General features: G+C 38.2%; 1 long non-coding RNA gene across 1 annotated transcript; it reads right to left on the reverse strand.

Annotated features, from left to right (window-relative positions):
- Nucleotides 1-2,408: 2,408 nt before the first annotated feature.
- LOC134485812 (uncharacterized) lies at nucleotides 2,409-3,389 on the reverse strand. The gene is made up of 2 exons (XR_010064027.1): nucleotides 3,291-3,389; nucleotides 2,409-2,651 (listed from the first exon to the last, which is right to left on the reverse strand). It is a non-coding gene; the product is annotated as an uncharacterized LOC134485812 (long non-coding RNA).
- Nucleotides 3,390-12,763: the final 9,374 nt, after the last annotated feature.

The raw sequence follows: 12,763 nt of genomic DNA on the forward strand, positions 1-12,763 counted from the left end.
TAAACAAGATATATAACAGTGAATTTACTTTATAATGAATATAAACAGATATGATTAGTATTTATTATTATTATAGTAAATTACTGATTTTGATGGCTCAAAATAATGAAAATTTTGTGCAAGAACATATGACTGGATCATATTTTACTGTGCTAGAATAAAGTTATAAGGAAATGTTTACTTTTCTGTAAGTTTCAGTAGAACATATTTAATCACTGTGGTGTTTTTCCCTTGTCTTCTTTTCAAAGCACATGTTCTGCAGTTTCTAAAATTTCTTCAAATTTCTTTACTTATAGACTCATTCTCTTTGGAAGTCTGCTTGTAAGTTAACTCATGCCCATGATGTACCTCCTGATCCTCTTCTCAGTACTACATTTCTCTCTGCATAAAACAGCAAACGTTTCTATAAATTCTTCTTCTTCTCCTTCTTCTTCTCCTTCTTCTTCTTCTTCTTCTTCTTCTTCTTCTTCTTCTTCTTCTTCTTCTTCTTCTTCTTCTTCTTCTTCTTCTTCTTCTTCTTCTTCTTCTTCTTCTTCTTCTTCTCCTCCTCGTCTTCCTCCTCCTCTTCCTCCTCCTCCTCTTCCTCCTCCTCGTCTTCCTCCTCCTCCTCCTCCTCTTCCTTGTCTTCCTCCTCCTCTTCCTCCTCCTCTTCTTCCTCCTCCTCTTCCTCCTCTTCCTCCTCTTCCTCCTCTTCCTCCTCCTCGTTGTCTTCTTCCTCCTCCTCCTCTTCCTCCTCTTCCTCCTCCTCCTCTTCCTCCTCCTCCTCCTCCTCCTCTTCCTCCTCTTCCTCCTCTTCCTCCTCCTCGTTGTCTTCTTCCTCCTCCTCCTCTTCCTCCTCTTCCTCCTCCTCCTCCTCTTCCTCCTCTTCCTCCTCTTCCTCCTCCTCGTTGTCTTCTTCCTCCTCCTCCTCTTCCTCCTCTTCCTCCTCTTCCTCCTCCTCGTTGTCTTCTTCCTCCTCCTCCTCTTCCTCCTCTTCCTCCTCTTCTTCCTCTTCCTCCTCCTCCTCCTCCTTCTTCTTTTTCTGAAGTAGATGATGCCTTCATAATTTCTACGTACTGGGACATAATATTTTCAGGAATTTTACTAAAGAAAGTAGTCTTATACTGCATGTAAGGGGCCAACTATAATATCACAGTATAAAAATTGAAAGCAAGAAACAAAAATATGTGGTGGTTCAGTTGTAACAACAACAGCATTAAAAATCATATTTTAAAACTATTGGGATTTTTTTGATAGAATATAATCTATCATCTCCACTTAATTGGGGTTAAAATTTTAGTTGAGGTCTTAGTTTCAACTGCTTTTCTGCCAAATGAAGCCTGAAGCCTTCCTCTCTGATTTTTGTTTGAATATAAAAGTGTGGCAAAAAGTCATTAGTGTCCAATTTCAGGCCTTTATGCTTTCAGATATTATATTTCTCTGCAAATTAAAGATCTATAAAAATAGTTTTACTGCTTGGACTACAAATTCAGCCAAAGGCACACATATTTTGTGATAATACTGTTTCAAAACATTGTATGTGTCATTTGCACTGTAATATCAAATCTCTTTATATACAAACCAGTGTTTAATTTCAGGGCATAGCACAGAATTATTTTTGATCAATAAATAGGAAGTATCAAATACTTAAAAACAAAACTCCATGTAGATTACCTAATATTTAACAATCAATCTCATCAAAGCAACAGGAAAATTTGTCACATTAAATAACTAGTCAGAATTTGGAGAATTCCTAGTGCTGTACATGTGACCAGTCTTCATAATTCAATTTATTTACTAAAATGATACATATTTATGATCGAATATTATTAAAATGTTTTCATTGAGGTTATTGTTTATAGAATCAGGATATTGTATGTTTGCTCCTAAGAATCTCAAAGATATTCTTTTCTTTTCAAGGATAAATTGTATTAATTATTTAAACTGACAATATCATTTGAGATTTTTTTCAAAACTAAATCACTAGCTAGTTGACTCAGTGTACATTATAGGTTGTTATAACACCAGATTAATTTGTCATTCCTTTTGTATTCTAGATTGCAAATGAAAAAGACTCTCTAGCCTCAAGATTTAGTTGACTGCAGCATAATGCAGAGAAGTAAAAAAAGCTGAGACATTCAGTAATAGTTCACAAAAGACTTGTTTGACCTCTTGCAATTTACAAGAAAGGAAAATGTAATCTTTAGAATAAAATAAAACTTTTCTTGAGTAATACACAATTAGGAATTCTGTGGAGGTATGTGTATGTATGTTTTCAAGGCTCACCACTTTGCAATAAACAACCAACAATAGTACTAATCCCTGAGAGAGGCTAATGCTCTACTCCTAGAAGTCATTAGTTGCTGTAGTTCTTTGTCTAAGGATAAGAAAAATATCACCCTGCGATGTTAATAAGTTCTTAGATATTATAATTTTCCAGTCTTGTTTATTTAGGCATATCTTGGAAACACTTTTCACAGCAGACTTTCTGGTATTTTGGCTCTTAAAATCTCTCTTACAATGTTGTCTGAGTTACAGATGTAGATTTAATCATCAGGGATAAGATCCCTATAGTCTGTTGATGTCTATAGTTTCCAGCTATAATTTTCTCTGATGGTCTCCGTTTTCAGTGAAGAGAGGCTTCTTTAATGAAGGATGGTAGCTACACTCCTCTGTGAGAATAAGAATAAGACTTAGAATGCAATAATTATGCTAGTTTAACAATGACAGAAGATTATCTCCTAAGGTCTATTGCCTTATATAACCCATGTGTATGTTATTATGCATGATTTTCTTCTTACTGAATAGAACTTAAATTCAATAGTTGGTAGTTGCTACCAAGATATGAGTATTACTTAGTACACTTTTTATGTATATCTTGCTATACTAGTCATTGTTGTATTGATAGGATTGTTTAATTGCTTCCACTCTTAGCAGCTTAGATAGTATTTTCTGGGACCATGAGAATTAGACTGAAGGAAAAGTGCTTTCAGGTGAGATTCATGTAAAATTATCTACATCCTGTATACTAACGATGCAGTTTTTTAAACAATAGGGCAAATTCTCAACCCAGAAGAAGCAAACAAGGGCCATAATGTACTTTGTTTAGGGAGTTATTTGGATTAGACGAAAAAAAATCTTTCGACAAAATTCCAACTGGCTTCAGCAAAGAAGTCCTAGAAAAATTATGACTTGAGAAAACATACTTTAACATAATAAAGGCTATATAGGACAAATTCACAGTGAAAATAATTATGCAATAGAGAAATTCACAGCAATCCCACTAAAATTAGTAATAAAATAGAACTAACCTGTAGTTCCACACATTTTCAATATACTGCAGGAAGCACTAGCTGGAACAGTAATGAAAAGATGAAAATTAAAGAGGTTCATAAAAGAAAAGAGTCAAAATTTCTCAATTTTTAGATAATGTAAGATACATTTAAAATTCCCCCAAATTCCATCAGCATTCTTCTAAAAACAATCAACAATTTTTACAAAGTGGCAGAGTACAAAATCAACTTAACAAAAATAAGTAGTTTTTCTTTACAGCATCAACAGAAGCAATGAGAAAAAGATCATGAACATACTCCCACTGACAAAAGCATCAAAGATACTACAATGTCTTGGAATAAATTAGCCAAGAAGGCAAAAGACCTACACAATGAATAAGGCAATCTTCTAAGAAAGTGTGCAGCCGACACTAGGAAATGGAAAGAGATCTTATGTTCATAGATTTGTAAACTTAATAGTGTCAAAACAACTATCCTACGAACAGCAATTTACACATTCAAAAGACTTGCATTCAAAATTGAAATACCCACAAACTCCATAGAAATAGAAAAAAAAAAACCCTCCTAATCTACATATGATATGAGAAAAGGCCTTAGATATCCAAAGCATTCTGTAATCTTGTCAAACCAAAAAGCTTCCTTCCAAAGAATAAGTCAACTGGAGAAGAGGAAGCTCACAGTAGGGAAGGGAAGATTCGTCAGCTATATATTTGACAGGGGATTTATATCTACAGTGAACAACAAACTCAAAAACAAAAATCAAGGAATCAAATGGCCAACAAAAACTAGACCACGGATCTAAACAAAGTTCTCAATAAAACAGATAAAGTGGTTAAGAAAGTATTTATGTGAAAGGAAATGGTGATCGAAAATCAAAAGTTAATTTAAATTGCTCCATTGGGATGCTGAAGGAGATTAATGGACTTCGGAATGAATGTGTCAGTTACACATACCTTCATAAGAGAAGTGAATTTTGTATTTTTTACGACTCATTTAAATTAATTAGTTCATCCTGTCTAACATTGTTAAGTTTGAGCCTTCACTAAGTCTATTCTTGGCTACAGCCAAGAATACAACATGAAATACATTATATCTTCCTATAAGCAATTGTACTGGTAATAAGTACAGAGAATATAAGCAATGATCTAAAAAATTTCAAAGCCCCCGCAGATCCCGGCCCGCAGCAGCTCTCTGCTCCCAGACCCGGTGAGAGAGAAACCCAACCGCCTGGTCAGGTGGGCACTCCTGAGGCTGCAGAGCAGAAGAGACCACCAACACTGCTCACCCCTGTCCACATCCCTGGCCGAAGAGGAAACTGTATAAGGCCTCTGGGCTCCCGTGGGGGAGGGCCCAGGAGCGGCAGGACCCCTGCCTGAGACACCGCCTGAACCTGAAAGAAACAGACCGGATAAACAGTTCTCTGCACCCAAATCCCATGGGAGGGAGAGCTAAACCTTCAGAGAGGCAGACAAGCCTGGGAAACCAGAAGAGACTGCTCCCTGCACACACATCTCGGACGCCAGAGGAAAAAGCCAAAGACCATCTGGAACCCTGGTGCACTGAAGCTCCCGGAAGGGGAGGCACAGGTCTTCCTGGTTGCTGCCGCTGCAGAGAGCCCCTGGGCAGCACCCCACGAGCAAACCTGAGCCTCGGGACCACAGGTAAGACCAAATTTTCTGCTGCAAGAAAGCTGCCAGGTGAACTCAAGACACAGGCCCACAGGAACAGCTGAAGACCTGTAGAGAGGAAAAACTACACGCCCGAAAGCAGAACACACTGTCCCCATAACTGACTGAAAGAGAGGAAAACAGGTCTACAGCACTCCTGACACACAGGCTTATAGGACAGTCTAGCCACTGTCAGAAATAGCAGAACAAAGTAACACTAGAGATAATCTGATGGCGAGAGGCAAGCGCAGGAACCCAAGGAACAGAAACCAAGACTACATGCCATCATCGGAGCCCAATTCTCCCACCAAAACAAACATGGAATATCCAAACACACCAGAAAAGCAAGATCTAGTTTCAAAATCATATTTGATCATGATGCTGGAGGACTTCAAGAAAGACATGAACACACTTAGGGAAACACATGAAAACATTAATAAACAAGTAGAAGCCTACAGAGAGGAATCGCAAAAATGCCTGAAAGAATTCCAGGAAAACACAATCAAACAGTTGAGGAATTAAAAATGGAAATAGAAGCAATCAAGAAAGAACACATGGAAACAACCCTGGATATAGAAAACCAAAAGAAGAGACAAGGAGCTGTAGATACAAGCTTCACCAACAGAATACAAGAGATGGAAGAGAGAATCTCAGGAGCAGAAGATTCCATAGAAATCATTGACTCAACTGTCAAAGATAATGTAAAGCGGAAAAAGCTACTGGTCCAAAACATACAGGAAATCCAGGACTCAATGAGAAGATCAAACCTAAGGATAATAGGTATAGAAGAGAGTGAAGACTCCCAGCTCAAAGGACCAGTAAATATCTTCAACAAAATCATAGAAGAAAACTTCCCTAATCTAAAAAAAGAGATACCCATAGACATACAAGAAGCCTACAGAACTCCAAATAGATTGGACCAGAAAAGAAACACCTCCCGTCACATAATTGTCAAAACACCAAACGCACAAAATAAAGAAAGAATATTAAAAGCAGTAAGGGAAAAAGGTCAAGTAACATATAAAGGCAGACCTATCAGAATCACACCAGATTTCTCGCGAGAAACTATGAAGGCCAGAAGATCCTGGACTGATGTCATACAGACCCTAAGAGAACACAAATGCCAGCCCAGGTTACTGTATCCAGCAAAACTCGCAATTAACATTGATGGAGAAACCAAGATATTCCATGACAAAACCAAATTTACACAATATCTTTCTACAAATCCAGCACTACAAAGGATAATAAATGGTAAAGGCCAACATAAGGAGGCAAGCTATACCCTAGAAGAAGCAAGAAACTAATCGTCTTGGCAACAAAACAAAGAGAATGAAAGCACACAAACATAACCTCACATCCAAATATGAATATAAAGGGAAACAATAATCACTATTCCTTAATATATCTCAATATCAATGGCCTCAACTCCCCAATAAAAAGATATAGATTAACAAACTGGATACGCAACGAGGACCCTGCATTCTGCTGCCTACAGGAAACACACCTCAGAGACAAAGACAGACACTACCTCAGAGTGAAAGGCTGGAAAACAACTTTCCAAGCAAATGGTCAGAAGAAGCAAGCTGGAGTAGCCATTCTAATATCAAATAAAATCAATTTCCAACTAAAAGTCATCAAAAAAGATGAGGAAGGACACTTCATATTCATCAAAGGAAAAATCCACCAAGATGAACTCTCAAACCTAAATATCTATGCCCCAAATACAAGGGCACCTACATACGTAAAAGAAACCTTACTAAAGCTCAAAACACACATTGCACCTCACACAATAATAGTGGGAGATTTCAACACCCCACTCTCATCAATGGACAGATCATGGAAACAGAAATTAAACAGTGATGTCGACAGACTAAGAGAAGTCATGAGCCAAATGGACTTAACGGATATTTATAGAACATTCTATCCTAAAGCAAAAGGATATACCTTCTTCTCAGCTCCTCATGGTACTTTCTCCAAAATTGACCATATAATTGGTCAAAAAACGGGCCTCAACAGGTACAGAAAGATAGAAATAATCCCATGCGTGCTATCGGACCACCACGGCCTAAAACTGGTCTTTAATAACAATAAGGGAAGAATGCCCACATATACGTGGAAATTGAACAATGCTCTAATCTTGATAACCTGGTCAAGGAAGAAATAAAGAAAGAAATTAAAAACTTTTTAGAATTTAATGAAAATGAAGATACAACATACTCAAACTTATGGGACACAATGAAAGCTGTGCTAAGAGGAAAACTCATAGCGCTGAGTGCCTGCAGAAAGAAACAGGAAAGAGCATATGTCAGCAGCTTGACAGCACACCTAAAAGCTCTAGAACAAAAAGAAGCAAATACACCCAGGAGGAGTAGAAGGCAGGAAATAATCAAACTCAGAGCTGAAATCAACCAAGTAGAAACAAAAAGGATCATAGAAAGAATCAACAGAACCAAAAGTTGGTTCTTTGAAAAAATCAACAAGATAGATAAACCCTTAGCCAGACTAACGAGAGGACACAGAGAGTGCGTCCAAATTAACAAAATCAGAAATGAAAAGGGAGACATAACTACAGATTCAGAGGAAATTCAAAAAATCATCAGATCTTACTATAAAAACCTATATTCAACAAAACTTGAAAATCTTCAGGAAATGGACAATTTCCTAGACAGATACCAGGTATCGAAGTTAAATCAGGAACAGATAAACCAGTTAAACAACCCCATAACTCCTAAGGAAATAGAAGCAGTCATTAAAGGTCTCCCAACCAAAAAGAGCCCAGGTCCAGACGGGTTTAGTGCAGAATTCTATCAAACCTTCATAGAAGACCTCATAGCAATATTATCCAAACTATTCCACAAAATTGAAACAGATGGAGCCCTACCGAATTCCTTCTACGAAGCCACAATTACTCTTATACCTAAACCACACAAAGACACAACAAAGAAAGAGAACATCAGACCAATTTCTCTTATGAATATCGACGCAAAAATACTCAATAAAATTCTGGCAAACCGAATTCAAGAGCACATCAAAACAATCATCCACCATGATCAAGTAGGCTTCATCCCAGGCATGCAGGGATGGTTTAATATACGGAAAACCATCAACGTGATCCAGTATATAAACAAACTGAAAGAACAGAACCACATGATCATTTCATTAGATGCTGAGAAAGCATTTGACAAAATTCAACACCCCTTCATGATAAAAGTCCTGGAAAGAATAGGAATTCAAGGCCCATACCTAAACATAGTAAAAGCCATATACAGCAAACCAGTTGCTAACATTAAACTAAATGGAGAGAAACTTGAAGCAATCCCACTAAAATCAGGGACTAGACAAGGCTGCCCACTCTCTCCCTACTTATTCAATATAGTTCTTGAAGTTCTAGCCAGAGCAATCAGACAACAAAAGGAGATCAAAGGGATACAGATCGGAAAAGAAGTGGTCAAAATATCACTATTTGCAGATGACATGATAGTATATTTAAGTGATCCCAAAAGTTCCACCAGAGAACTACTAAAGCTGATAAACAACTTCAGCAAAGTGGCTGGGTATAAAATTAACTCAAATAAATCAGTTGCCTTCCTCTATACAAAAGAGAAACAAGCCGAGAAAGAAATTAGGGAAACGACACCCTTCATAATAAACCCAAATAATATAAAGTACCTCGGTGTGACTTTAACCAAGCAAGTAAAAGATCTGTACAATAAGAACTTCAAGACACTGAGGAAAGAAATTGAAGAAGACCTCAGAAGATGGAAAGATCTCCCATGCTCATGGATTGGCAGGATTAATATAGTAAAAATGGCCATTTTACCAAAAGCAGTCTACAGATTCAATGCAATCCCCATCAAAATACCAATCCAATTCTTCAAAGAGTTAGACAGAACAATTTGCAAATTCATCTGGAATAACAAAAAACCCAGGATAGCTAAAGCTATCCTCAACAATAAAAGGACTTCAGGGGGAATCACTATCCCTGAACTCAAGCAGTATTACAGAGCAATAGTGATAAAAACTGCATGGTATTGGTACAGAGACAGACAGATAGACCAATGGAATAGAATTGAAGACCCAGAAATGAACCCACACACCTATGGTCACTTGATTTTTGACAAAGGAGCCAAAACCATCCAATGGAAAAAAGATAGCATTTTCAGCAAATGGTGCTGGTTCAACTGGAGGGCAACATGTAGAAGAATGCAGATCGATCCATCCGTATCACCCTGTACAAAGCTTAAGTCCAAGTGGATCAAGGACCTCCACATCAAACCAGACACACTCAAACTAATAGTAGAAAAACTAGGGAAGCATCTGGAACACATGGGCACTGGAAAAAATTTCCTGAACAAAACACCAATGGCTTATGCTCTAAGATCAAGAATCGACAAATGGGATCTCATAAAACTGCAAAGCTTCTGTAAGGCAAAGGACACTGTGGTTAGGACAAAACGGCAACCAACAGATTGGGAAAAGATCTTTACCAATCCTACAACAGATAGAGGCCTTATATCCAAAATATACAAAGATCTCAAGAAGTTAGATCGCAGGGAAACAAATAACCCTATTAAAAAATGGGGTTCAGAGCTAAACAAAGAATTCACAGCTGAGGAATGCCGAATGGCTGAGAAACACCTAAAGAAATGTTCAACATCTTTAATCATAAGGGAAATGCAAATCAAAACAACCCTGAGATTTCACCTCACACCAGTGCGATTGGCTAAGATCAAAAACTCAGGTGACAGCAGATGCTGGCGAGGATGTGGAGAAAGAGGAACACTCCTCCATTGTTGGTGGGATTGCAGACTGGTAAAACCATTCTGGAAATCAGTCTGGAGGTTCCTCAGAAAATTGGACATTGAACTGCCTGAGGATCCAGCTATACCTCTCTTGGGCATATACCCAAAAGATGCCTCAACATATAAAAGAGACACGTGCTCCACTATGTTCATCGCAGCCTTATTTATAATAGCCAGAAACTGGAAAGAACCCAGATGCCCTTCAACAGAGGAATGGATACAGAAAATGTGGTACATCTACACAATGGAATATTACTCAGCTATCAAAAACAACGAGTTTATGAAATTCATAGGCAAATGGTTGGAACTGGAAAATATCATCCTGAGTGAGCTAACCCAATCACAGAAAGACATACATGGTATGCACTCATTGATAAGTGGCTATTAGCCCAAATGCTTGAATTACCCTAGATCCCTAGAACAAACGAAACTCAAGACGGATGATCAAAATGTGAATGCTTCACTCCTTCTTTAAATGAGGAAAAAGAATACCCTTGGCAGGGAAGGGAGAGGCAAAGATTAAAACAGAGACTGAAGGAACACCCATTCAGAGCCTGCCCCACATGTGGCCCATACCTATACAGCCACCCAATTAGACAAGATGGATGAAGCAAAGAAGTGCAGACCGACAGGAGCCGGATGTAGATCGCTCCTGAGAGACACAGCCAGAATACAGCAAATATAGAGGCGAATGCCAGCAGCAAACCACTGAACTGAGAATAGGTCCCCTATTGAAGGAATCAGAGAAAGAACTGGAAGAGCTTGAAGGGGCTCGAGACCCCAAAAGTACAACAATGCCAAGCAACCAGAGCTTCCAGGGACTAAGCCACTACCTAAAGACTATACATGGACTGACCCTGGACTCTGACCCCATAGGTAGCAATGAATATCCTAGTAAGAGCACCAGTGGAAGGGGAAGCCCTGGGTCCTGCTAAGACTGAACCCCCAGTGAACTAGTCTATGGGGGGAGGGCGGCAATGGGGGGAGGGTTGGGAGGGGAACACCCATAAGGAAGGGGAGGAGGGAGGGGGATGTTTGCCCGGAAACCGGGAAAGGGAATAACACTCGAAATGTATATAAGAAATACTCAAGTTAATTAAAAAAAAATAAATAAATTTCAAAGCCGTTAAATTTAAACAGGTGCTTAATACAACAGAGAAAATTAAGGTGGATGTTAGGAAGCAACAATTGCTGGAATGGTAAGATATGCACAATGCTCAGAAAGTGACATCCACATGTCTGTGGCAACCAATAGCTGTGTAACTGGATTTAATGCCCATTGAATAGAAGACAAAACCTCCCAGAGAAGATGAAATTTAAATAACATCAGCCTTCATGGATAGAAATGTTGGTATGTTGGAAAATGCACATAAATCATCATATAGAAATGTTGAGAACCAAGTTAGAGATTCAGATTTAAGGCTGGAGACAGAAGAGAGCTAGAGCTTTCAAGACAGATAGTATCTTGTCAGTATTCTTCAGGAGTGTGCCTTTGTAGTGCTAGTCAGTGATGGGAGAGAATCCATGTGGAAAAACACATGCTGAAGAAACAAGAAATTACGGTCAAGCATATAATTAAATGGTTTAAGGACATGAACATTCAAGGTGAAGAAAAGAAAAAAAACCCTTCCGTTGAACACCTAGAAAGCTATCTAACATTATAAGGTGCATATAATTCTGGAAATATTATAATATTATCCTATCAAAATGACCAAAACATTTTTCTAGTCTTATGAAGAAACATAAGATGAATTTTTATTTTCAACCAATATAGTATATACAGTGGTCACATAATGCGTAGATTGGAGTGAACTTAGAAATAAAGCATCTCTTTGTTTATATTTTTATATTCATAAACTATTAATCACAAGATAATTATAGAGAGATTTACACAAACACAGCTTTATTTAATCATTTGAAGTTTAAATTATAAGAGTGAGTTCAGGGGTTGGGGAGATTATTTAGTTTGTAAATACTAGGTGCATAAACATGAAGAATTGAGGTAAATCTGCAAACCAATGAAAAGAAAATACAGAGGAAGAAGAAGGGTGAAAGGAGGAAGAAGAGCAAGAGAAGGAGGAGGAAAGGCAGCCAGGTGTGGTGACACATGCTTTCAATACCAGAACTAAAGTGGTAGAGACAGTAATATTCTTGGGGTTTGTCAGCCAGCATCATCTAGTTGGCATACTACAGGCTAGTGATAAAATTAGGATAAGCAGGTCTGGAGAAGAAATAACATCCTAAATTGTCTTCTGACCATATGCAAGTGCATATGGATGTGGACTTACACACAGACGTGCAAAAACTCACAAAGTTCAGCATAAATAGCCCCATTTCCACCACATGTAAATGCCCAAATCTGGCAAGATATTGATTCAGGGTCATTACAATGAAGCATCTCCTAATCTATTCCACTAGTCACTAGCCTAAGCTCGGAGCTTTGGCCTGCCTCTTTGAAAAATGCATTTACACGTGTGGCTTCTGTCTTTGAACTAAGGTTGAAAATCGATGTGTCAGGGAGGAATCTGGATTCATCAAGGGTGATCAAGCAGTCCTTGGTGTTTTTCTATCAATGAAGGAAGCTATCTATCAATTCTAGAACTGTGGATTGTTACACATATTTCAGAGAGTTTAACCCTACTAACACATAAGAAACTAAGGTGTGATAGTAGTATTTGTTGTCAACTTGACTATATTTGGACATACCTAAGATCCAAGAAAGCATTTTCTTTCTTAGTACATTGACCCGAGAGACCTACACAAAATATGGATCATCTGAGGTCAAAGGATTATTGTAAGTGTGGATCACAGCTTCTGGTGGCAGCCTACATCAAAGAAAATGGAAGGAAGCTATTGCTTCTTTCTTGCTTGTCCCCACTCTCATAGGTAAGTTCATTTTTCTTGTTCCCGAGCCACCCTTTTACTGGTATTAAAACCCACTTTTTTGGAATTCCACTTTAAACTGAAAACTGACAGTTCTGTAGGATCTCCCTGGTACCCCAGCCCTTATTGAGACTGGTAA

Source organism: Rattus norvegicus, chromosome 2, assembly GCF_036323735.1.
Source record: "Rattus norvegicus strain BN/NHsdMcwi chromosome 2, GRCr8, whole genome shotgun sequence".
Taxonomy (NCBI): domain Eukaryota; kingdom Metazoa; phylum Chordata; class Mammalia; order Rodentia; family Muridae; genus Rattus; species Rattus norvegicus.